Source organism: Tachyglossus aculeatus, unplaced genomic scaffold (genome assembly GCF_015852505.1).
Source record: "Tachyglossus aculeatus isolate mTacAcu1 unplaced genomic scaffold, mTacAcu1.pri scaffold_171_arrow_ctg1, whole genome shotgun sequence".
NCBI classification, from domain to species: domain Eukaryota; kingdom Metazoa; phylum Chordata; class Mammalia; order Monotremata; family Tachyglossidae; genus Tachyglossus; species Tachyglossus aculeatus.
This window is the reverse complement of record NW_024044893.1, coordinates 217,345-226,802: the sequence shown is the minus strand read 5'-3', so window position 1 is coordinate 226,802 and position 9,458 is coordinate 217,345. Positions and strand designations below refer to the sequence as shown.

At 47.5% G+C, this 9,458-nt stretch overlaps 1 pseudogene; it reads left to right on the top strand.

Annotated features, from left to right (window-relative positions):
* The first annotated feature begins 450 nt into the window (after positions 1 to 450).
* LOC119923315 lies at positions 451 to 1,392 on the top strand (annotated as a pseudogene).
* Positions 1,393 to 9,458: the final 8,066 nt, after the last annotated feature.

Below are 9,458 nucleotides of genomic sequence, written 5' to 3'. Positions count from 1 at the left end.
AAGTGCATAACAAATACGGTGCTCTCGCTTTTCCAAAGTGCTTTCTCATCAGTGGCCTCATTTTATCCTCGCAATGTCCCTGTGAGTTAAAGAGAGTTAACGCCGTTTTTCAGGCATGGGCACCTAGGCTCAGAGAGCTCACACAGAAAGGCAGAGCTGGGGCTAAACCCCTGGTCTCCTGACTCTTAGCCCCATGCTCTCCCCACTAGACCTGGCTGCCCACCTTACACCCTCATCAGCAGTGACCATCACCCACAGTCAATTGGACACTGTGCCCCACTCTGTACTTAGCACTTGGAGGGAACCCCAGAGGAAGTTTAAAACGCTATCCTCACCATGCCCTTGATGAGCTTATGATCTATCCACGTTTTAAACAGCGCTCCTGGGCCTTTCTCGTCTTCTCATTTTTGTACCACACTCCCTGTTAGGGCCAGCACCCCCTCCAAACTGATGGACTGTAAAAACCACACAAGCGCTTCAGAAGTCATCCTCCAGGGACTGTCCGACCGCGCGGAGCATCAGCAGCTCCTCTTCGTGCTGTTCCTCTGCATGTACCTGCTCACAGCCCTGGGAAACCTCCTCATTATCCTGGCGATCAGCTCTGACCCGCACCTGCACACCCCTATGTACTTCTTCCTCTGCAACCTCTCCCTGATTGACCTCTGCCTCGCCTCCAACACCGTCCCCAAGATGCTGGCCAACATCCAGTCCAAGAGCAAATCCATCTCCCACACCTGCTTCCTGACCCAGATGTATTTCTTCCATTTCTTCGGCATCATGGACAGTGTCCTCATCGCCGTGATGGTGTATGAACACTTCGTGGCCATCTGCCACCCCCTTCACTACACCTCCATCATGAATCCACGGCTCTGTGCCCTGCTGGTGTCTCTACCCTGGATCTTCTCTGGCCTCATCTCCCTGGCACATACCATCCTGATGTCTCGACTCAGCTTCTGTGCCGCCAATTAACTCCCTCACTTCTTCTGCGACCTCACCCTCCTGCTGCGGCTCTCCAGCTCCGACACCACGGCCAATGAGACCCTGGTGTTCATCGTCGCTGGAGCCGTCATTGCTGCCCCTTTCATCTTCATCCTCGCTTCCTACGCCCGCATCGTGTTGGCCATCCTCAAAGTTCCCTCGGCTGGAGGGAGGAAGAAGGCCTTCTCCACCTGCAGTTCTCACCTCTCTGTTGTCTTCCTGTTCTACGGGACAACCACTGGGGTCTACCTCAGCCCCTCATCTGGCAACTCGGCCCTCAAGGACAAGGCCTCTGCTGTGATGTACACTGTGGTCACTCCCACGCTGAACCCCTTTATCTACAGCCAGAGGAACAAGATCATGAAAAGGGCCCTGAGAAAAGTGTTCTACAAGAAAGTCAACACTTCTCAGTGACTGGACTCTTGGAGATGCGGGGTGACAGTTATCTTCCATGCCTTCATGATTTGCTAGGAATGGATGAACCATCCAACACACCAATCTTTCCCCTCTCCATCCCTAACTTTCCCTCTGGTGACCCAGCAAGGACTGCTCATCCATGACTATCCAAATCCCTCTGAAACCTGCTGGTATTCTCTGCTGGACAGCTCTCCAAGAGAACAAATTCCATCTGATCATCCCTGCTCCGTAGCAGTAATAACGGTGGTAGTAGTGGTAGTAGTAATAGTAGAAGTATTTATTGAGCGCTTACTGTGTGCAGAGCCCTGTACTAAGCACTGGGAGGGAATGCACAGGTGGGAATTAGACATGATCCGTGTGCCTTGGGCTGCTCACAATCTAAGAGTGGAGAAGAGACCAGAGACAGACACATCAGGAATGATGAAACATTAAGATGCCACACAGACAAATACACAAAATAGAAGCAAATCCGTGGGGTGCAGCTAGAGGAGCAAATTTTCAGGCTCCTCGGGGCTCTGAGTTCAAGATTTATCGGTAGTCACATCAACCACTACAGCAGCCCCCAGTCTTCCTGGGGTTTGGAGGCAGTCTCATGCAATGGGTGTTCTCTTTCACACCGGGGTGGTGGAAGTTAGAAAGGAGCTGAGTTTCCTCAATGGCTTGGAGGAGAGCATGTGCCAACTCCTGAGGAGACATCATAGATGGCTGTTCAGAGGGAGGGACAACAGAGGCATGCTGCATCTGTTTCCTCTTTCCTGCTGGAGTGGGAAATGTAGAATGGGATGGAGACTCCTCAGTGGCATGGAGAAGAGCAGGCTCAAGTTCCCTGGAAGGCAGTTTGGCTTAGTGAAGATTGCTAAGTGAGTGTTTCCTTTTGTTTGTCTGGCCCTGTCACCCTGCAGTTTCAATAGGTGGCCCCTCTGACCTGCTGCTGTGGGATTAGGAAAACCACAATTTCATGTTTGGCCTGTCCATCCCCTTCACTGTTTTGTAAACCTTGAACCTGTCCCCGCTTGGTCTGTGTCTTCCCAGGCTGAATGATAAGCATGATGGAATTTATTAAACTTCAACGTGTGCCAAGTGCTGCGGTAATTACAAGGTAACCCCATCGAACACAATCCCCGTCCCACATGGGGCTCACAATATGAAAGGGAGGTAGAAAAGGTAGTTTAATCCCCAGTTTACAGATGAGGAAATTGAGGTACAGAGCAGTTATGAGACTTGCCCAAAGCCACAGAGCAGGCAAGTGGTGGAGCAGGGATGAAAATTCAGGTGTCCTGAGTCCTGATCCTTTGCTCTTTCCACTAGATCACGCTGCTTCTCTAGAAGAATCTTAACCCTTTCAGTCTGTCATTACTTGGGAGCCTTTCAGTACTTTCTCCAGATCTGCTAGGTCCTTCTGATGAGGCAGCAACCAGAACTGCTCACGGTATTCCAGGTGGGGGTGAACTGTAAAGAGTTTAATTTTGAAGGGCACCTACTGTAATCTGGTTTTGCACCCCAATGTAGCTACATGATAGAACCAAGCTCCAGCAGCATACCCCTATAATAAGGGGGCAGGCGTGGGGAAGTGAGGGATGTGGAGGGGAAAGTCAGGATGAGGGATGGCCCATCTCTAATCATGAGGACAGGTGTCCAGGAGGACCACTGTCACATGGTCCCTCTGAGCATCCTGGTGCCCCGTGGCTCAGTGGAAAGAGCCCAGGCTTTGGAGTCAGAGTTCATAGGTTCAAATCCCAGCTCTGCCAATTGTCAGCTGTGTGACTTCGGGCAAGTCACTTCACTTCTCGGTGCCTCAGTGACCTCATCTGTAAAATGGGGATGAAGATTGCGAGCCCCCCGTGAGACAACCTGATCACCCTGTAACCTCCCCAGCGCTTAGAACAGTGCTTTGCACATAGTAAGCGCTTAATAAATGCTATTATTATTATTATTATTATTATTATTACTCCTTCTAAGCCCATATAATCTGCTTCTACCATCCACTCCAGGTTTTTTGTGGGGTTGGGAAGGAGGGTTTTTAATGGCATTTGTTAAGCACTTATTATGTGCCCAGGCACTGTACTAAGTGCTGGGGTAGATACTGTATCTCCCTTGTTGACTTCCATTCTTACAGCCCCCATCAGTAATAATAATGATGGTAATTGTTAAGCGCTTACAATGTGCCGGGCACTGTACTAAGCACTGGGGTAGATAACAAACAAATCGGGTTAGACGCAGTCCCTGCCCCTCATGGGGCTCACAGTCTCAAATCCCCATTTTGCAGATGAGGGAGCTGAGGCCTGGAGAAGTGAGGTGACTTGCCCAAGGTCACGCAGCAGATGGGTGGCGGAGCCGGGATTAGAACCCATGATTCTCAGGCCCAGGCTCTATCTACTACCCCATGCTGCTTCTCCAACTGTTCCAGCCCTTTAAAACTCCCTTTTTTAACTTCTGCTGACCTTTACAACTGTTTTATTCATAAAAGAGAAACCATTAAGCATGAACTTCTCCAGGTCTCTCACTTGTCATCTTTAGTGCTCTTCAAGTGTCCGTATTATCCTCCTTCCCAGCTGCCCCTCACCACCTCTAGACTGTGAGCCCGTTGTTGGGTAGGGACCGTCTCTATTTGTTGCTGGTTTGTACTTCCCAAGCGCTTAGTACAGTGCTCTGCACACAGTAAGCGCTCAATAAATACGATTGAATGAATGAATTAATTCAATGAATACCAAGTTAATCAGGTTGGACACAGTTCATGTCCCATTTTGCAGTCTTAATCCCCATTTTACAGATGTAGTAACAGGAACAGAGAAGTCAAGTGGCTTGTTTAAGGTCACACAGAGCCAGAATTATAACCCAGGTTCTCTGACTCTTTGGCCTGGGGTCTTTCCACTGGATCAAGCTGCTTCTCCCATTTCTAATCATCTACCATCCTCCAGACTCTCCCATAACTTTCTGAGCCATTTTCATCCCTTTCTCCTCAAAATTCCTTCTCTCTTTCTCCATCACTGCAGTGATCCTTGGGGACTTCAATATCCGTGTGGATGTTCCTGTCAACACTTCTGCTGACCACTTCCTCTCACTCAACTCCAACCATCTCCTGCCCCACCCCATCTTACCCACTCACCTGCTTGGACACTTGCTGGATCTCATCCTCGCTGGTCACTTTACAGTCTCTACCCTCATCAACTCTGAAATCCCCCTGTCTGACCACAACCTCCTTATCCCGCCTTCTCTCCTACACACCCACTCGCAGCACATCTCCAATCCTTTGACACACCCTCGAATTTTCTAAAGTCATCATGCCCCATTTTGTTTCCAGACCCAAACCGCATTCTTCGAAAGAACAAACCTACCCCCTCGACACCGCCCTCTCCACTGAACTCAAGCACTTAACAAATATGACAATTATTAGTATTATTACTGCATCGGCCTCCTTGCTGGCCTCCCTGCCACTTGTCCCTTCCCACTCCAGTCCCTACGTTACCCTACCACCTGGATCATTTTTCTAATAAAACATTCAGTCCACATCTCCCCACTCCTCAAGAACCTCCAGTACCAAACAGAAGCTCCTTACCGTTAGCTTTAAAGCACTCAATCAGCTTGCCCCCCCACCTTACCTCGATGATGTCTTACAACAACCCAGTCCGCACACTTCACTCCTCGAAAGCCAACTTTATCTCGATGTCATCTATCTCACTGCCAACCCCTTGTCCACATCCTCCCTCCGACGTGAAACTCCCTCTCCCTCCATATATGACAAACCACTACTCTCCCCACCTTCAAAGCCTTATTAAAATCATCTCCTAACAAAAGGCCTTCCCCGATTAAACCCTCTTTCCCCCTACTCCCTCTCCCTTCTGTGTTACCTAGGCACTTAGATCTGTACCCTTTAAGCACTTGATATTCACCCCAACCTCAGCCCCACAGCACTTATATTCATATCCATAATTTATTGATTAATATTAATGTTTCTCCCCCCATAGTTTAAGCTCCTTGTGGCCAGGGAAAGTGTCTACTAACTCTGTTATAGTGTACTCTCCCAAATGCTTAGTACAGTGCTCTTCACACAGTAAGCACTCAATAAATACCGTTGATTGATTCATTCATTGTGTGTCCAGGGCAAAATAGGAATTGGGATTGCTTTTTTTAATGTTGTTAAATGCTTACTATGTGACAATCACTGTTTAAGCACTCAGGTAGATACAAGTTAATCAGGCTGGACGCTATCCTTGTCTCACATGGGGAGCACAGTCTAAGTAGGAGGGAGAACAGGGATTGACTGCCCACTTTACAGTGGAGGAAACTGAGCTACAGAGAAGTGAAGTGACTTGCTCAAGGTCACACAGCAGGTAAGTGGTGGAGTTAGGATTAGAACCCAGACCCTCAGTCTCCCAGGCCCATTCTCTTTCCACTAGATCACACTGTAAGTGAAAACTCCTCACTCTCAGCTTCAAGACTCTCCATCACCCCCTCCTACCTCACCTCCCTTCTCTCCTTCTCCAGCCCAGCCCACACCCTCCGCTCCTCTGCCGCTAAACTCCTCATTGTGCCTCGTTCTCGCCTGTCCTGCTGTCGACCCCTGGCCCACGTCCTTCCCCTGGCCTGGAATGCCCACCTTCCACACATCGGCCAAGCTAGCTCCCTTCCTCCCTTCAGAGCCCTACGGAGAGCTCACCTCCTCCAGGAGGCCTTCCCAGACTGAGCCTCCTTTTTCCTCTCCTCCTCCTCATCCCCCGCACCCTACCTCCTTCCCCTCCGCACAGCACCTGCATATATTTGTACAGATTTATTAGTCTATTTTACTTGTTCATATTTACTATTCTACTTATTTTGTTAATGATGTGCATTATAGCTGTAATTCTATTTGTTCTGACAATTTTGACACCTGTCTACATATTTTGTTTTGTTGTCTGTCTCCCCCTTCTAGACTGTGAGGCCGTTGTTGGGTAGGGACCGTCTCTGTATGTTGCCGACTTGTACTTCCCAAGTGCTTAGTACAGTGCTCTACACACAGTGAGCGCTCAATAAATACAATCGAATGAATGAATGGGGCCAAGGAGGAGCAAACAGGTCAGATGGGCATGATCTGGAGTCTTGCCAGCCCCTCTCACAAGCTTCTCGGTCTTAATAATAATAATAATAATAATAATAATAATAGTATTTGTTAAGCACTTACTATGTACCAAGCACTGGAGAGGGGATACAAGGTAATCAGGTTCAGGTTGTCCCACGTGGGGCTCACAGTCTTCATCCCCATTTTACGGATGAGGTAACTTAGGCACAGAGAAGTTAAGTGACCTGTCCAAAGTCACACAGCTGACAAGTGGCAGAGCCGGGATTTGAACCCATGACCCCTGATTCCCACGCCCGGGCTCTTTCCACTGAGCCACGCTGAGGGAGGATGTGGGAAAGGGATTGGCAGTGATTCTAGAGGGGAGACCATGAAGATCCCAGGAGCCCCACCTCCACGCCCCCCACACACCCAGGACCGCGGTGGGACCGTCCTGGAGGTCCGATTTAATTTGGACCCCACTTTGGATGGCAGAACTGCCTAAACTATTCTGCTTGTTTTTCCCCAGTGCTTAGCATAGTGTTCAGCACCCAATAGGCACTACATAATAGGTACCATGATCGATCCATCCATCATCATCATCATCATCAATCGTATTTATTGAACGCTTACTATGTGCAGAGCACTGTACTAAGCGCTTGGGAAGTACAAATTGGCAACATATAGAAACAGTCCCTACCCAACAGTGGGCAAGTCACTTCACTTTTCTGGGCCTCAGTTATCTGTAAAATGGGAATAAAGACTGTGAGCCCCCTGTGGGACAACCTGGTCACATTGTTACCTCCCCAGCGCTTAGAACAGTGCTTTGCATATAGTTAGCGCTTAACAAATGCCATCATCATCATTATTATTATCCTCCCTCTCGTGAAACTCCCTCCCCCTCCATATATGACAGACCACTATTCTCCCCACCTTCAAAGTCTTATTAAGAACATCTCCTACAAAAGGCCTTCCCTAATTAAGCCCTCATTTCCCCTACTCCTTCTCCTTTCTGTGTTACCCATGCACTTAGATCTGTACCCTTTAAGCACCTGATAGTTACAGTGCTCTGCACACAGTAAGCGCTCAATAAATATGATTGATTGATTGATCCTCAGCCCCCAGCACTTATATTCCCTTCAAAGCCCTACTGAGAGCTCACCTCCTCCAGGAGGCCTTCCCAGACTGAGCCCCCTCCTTCCTCTCCCTCTCCTCCCCCTCCCCATCCCCCCCGCCTTACCTCCTTCCCCTCCCCACAGCACCTGAATATATATATATATATATATATAAATATCTATATTCATTCAATCGTATTTATTGAGCACTTACTGTGTGCAGAGCACCGTACTAAGCGCTTGGGAAGGACAGGTTGGCAACATATAGAGACGGTCCCTACACAATAGTGGGCTCACAGTCTAGAAAACTGTATATACATATATAAATATGTATATATGTTTGTACACATTTATTACTCCATTTATTTATTTTACTTGTATGTATTTATTCTATTTATTTCATTTTGTTAATATGTTTTGTTTTGTTGTCTGGCCCACTGTTGGCTAGGGACCCTCTCTATATGTTGCCAACTTTTCCTTCCAAAGCGCTTAGTCCAGTGCTCTGCACACAGTAAGCGCTCAATAAATACGATTGAATGAACGAATGGATCCATAACCTGGCTGCCAAACTCTGTGGTATGGAATTCTCTCAAGCACTTAGTGGAGTGCTCTGCACATAGGAAGCGCTCAATAAATATCATTGATTGACCGATTGATTGATTGATCGATCTCAGGGCTCCTCTATCAGGACCACTTCCAGGTAAGAAACTGGTAGGTACATAGATAGGTAAGTAGGTAAGTAGGTAAGTAGTTAGGCAGCCACGATTTTCCCCAGGACAAAGAATGGGCTTCTTGCCATCTCTTTTCGGAGCCACTAGAGGGCAGTGGCAATTCCCCAGTAATAATAATAATAATAATAATAATAATAATAATAATAATAATAATAATAATAATAATAATAATAAAAACAAAGTGCTTGGCAAAGTAATAATAATAATAATGGCATTTATTAAGCGCTTACTATGTGCAATAATAATAATAATAATGGCATTTATTAAGCGCTTACTATGTGCAAAGCACTGTTCTAAGCGCTAGGGATGTTACAAGGTGATCAGGTTGTCCCAAGGGGGGCTCCCAGTGTTTGTCCCAATTTTCCAGATGAGGGAACCGAGGCCCAGAGAAGTGAAGTGACTTGCCCAAAGTCACACAGCTGACAGCTGGCGGAGCCGGGATATGAACCCATGACCTCTGACTCCAAAGCCCGGGCTCTTTCCACTGAGCCACGCTGCTTCTTCTACTCAGCGCTGCCCACCTGCCAAGAATGGAGCGATTAATCAATCCATCCCCCAGATTGATAATTAAGCACTTAACGAATACCATCATTATTATCGAGAGGATAATACTAATAATGATGATGGTATTTGTTCAGCGCTAACTTGGTGCCGGGCACTGTACTGAGCGCTGAGGTGGATGCAAGCAAATCGAGGTGGACACAGTCCCCGTCCCATCAATCGCCCTCTCTAGAGTGCAAGCTCCTTATGTCCAGGGAGCATGTCTACCAACTCTGTTATGTTGTACTCTGGCTCAGTGGAAAGAGCGCAGGTCAGAGGTCATGGGTTCAAACCCTGCTCCGCCAATTGGCATTTGTGTGACTTTGGGCAAGTCACTTCACTTCTCTGGGCCTCGGTTACCTCATCTGTAAAATGGGGATTAAGACTGTGAGCCCCCGTGGGACAACCTGATCACCTTGTAACCTCCCCAGCGCTTAGAACAGTGCTTTGCACATAGTAAGCGCTTAATAAATGCCATTATTATTATTATTATTGCACATAGTAAGCGCTTAATAAATGCCATTATTATTATTATTACTTTGCCAAGCACTTAGTTCAGTGTTCTGCATAAAGTGCTCAATAAATACCATTGATTGATTGAATCAGTAGCATTTCTTGAGCGTGCACTGCGTACTAAACCCTTAG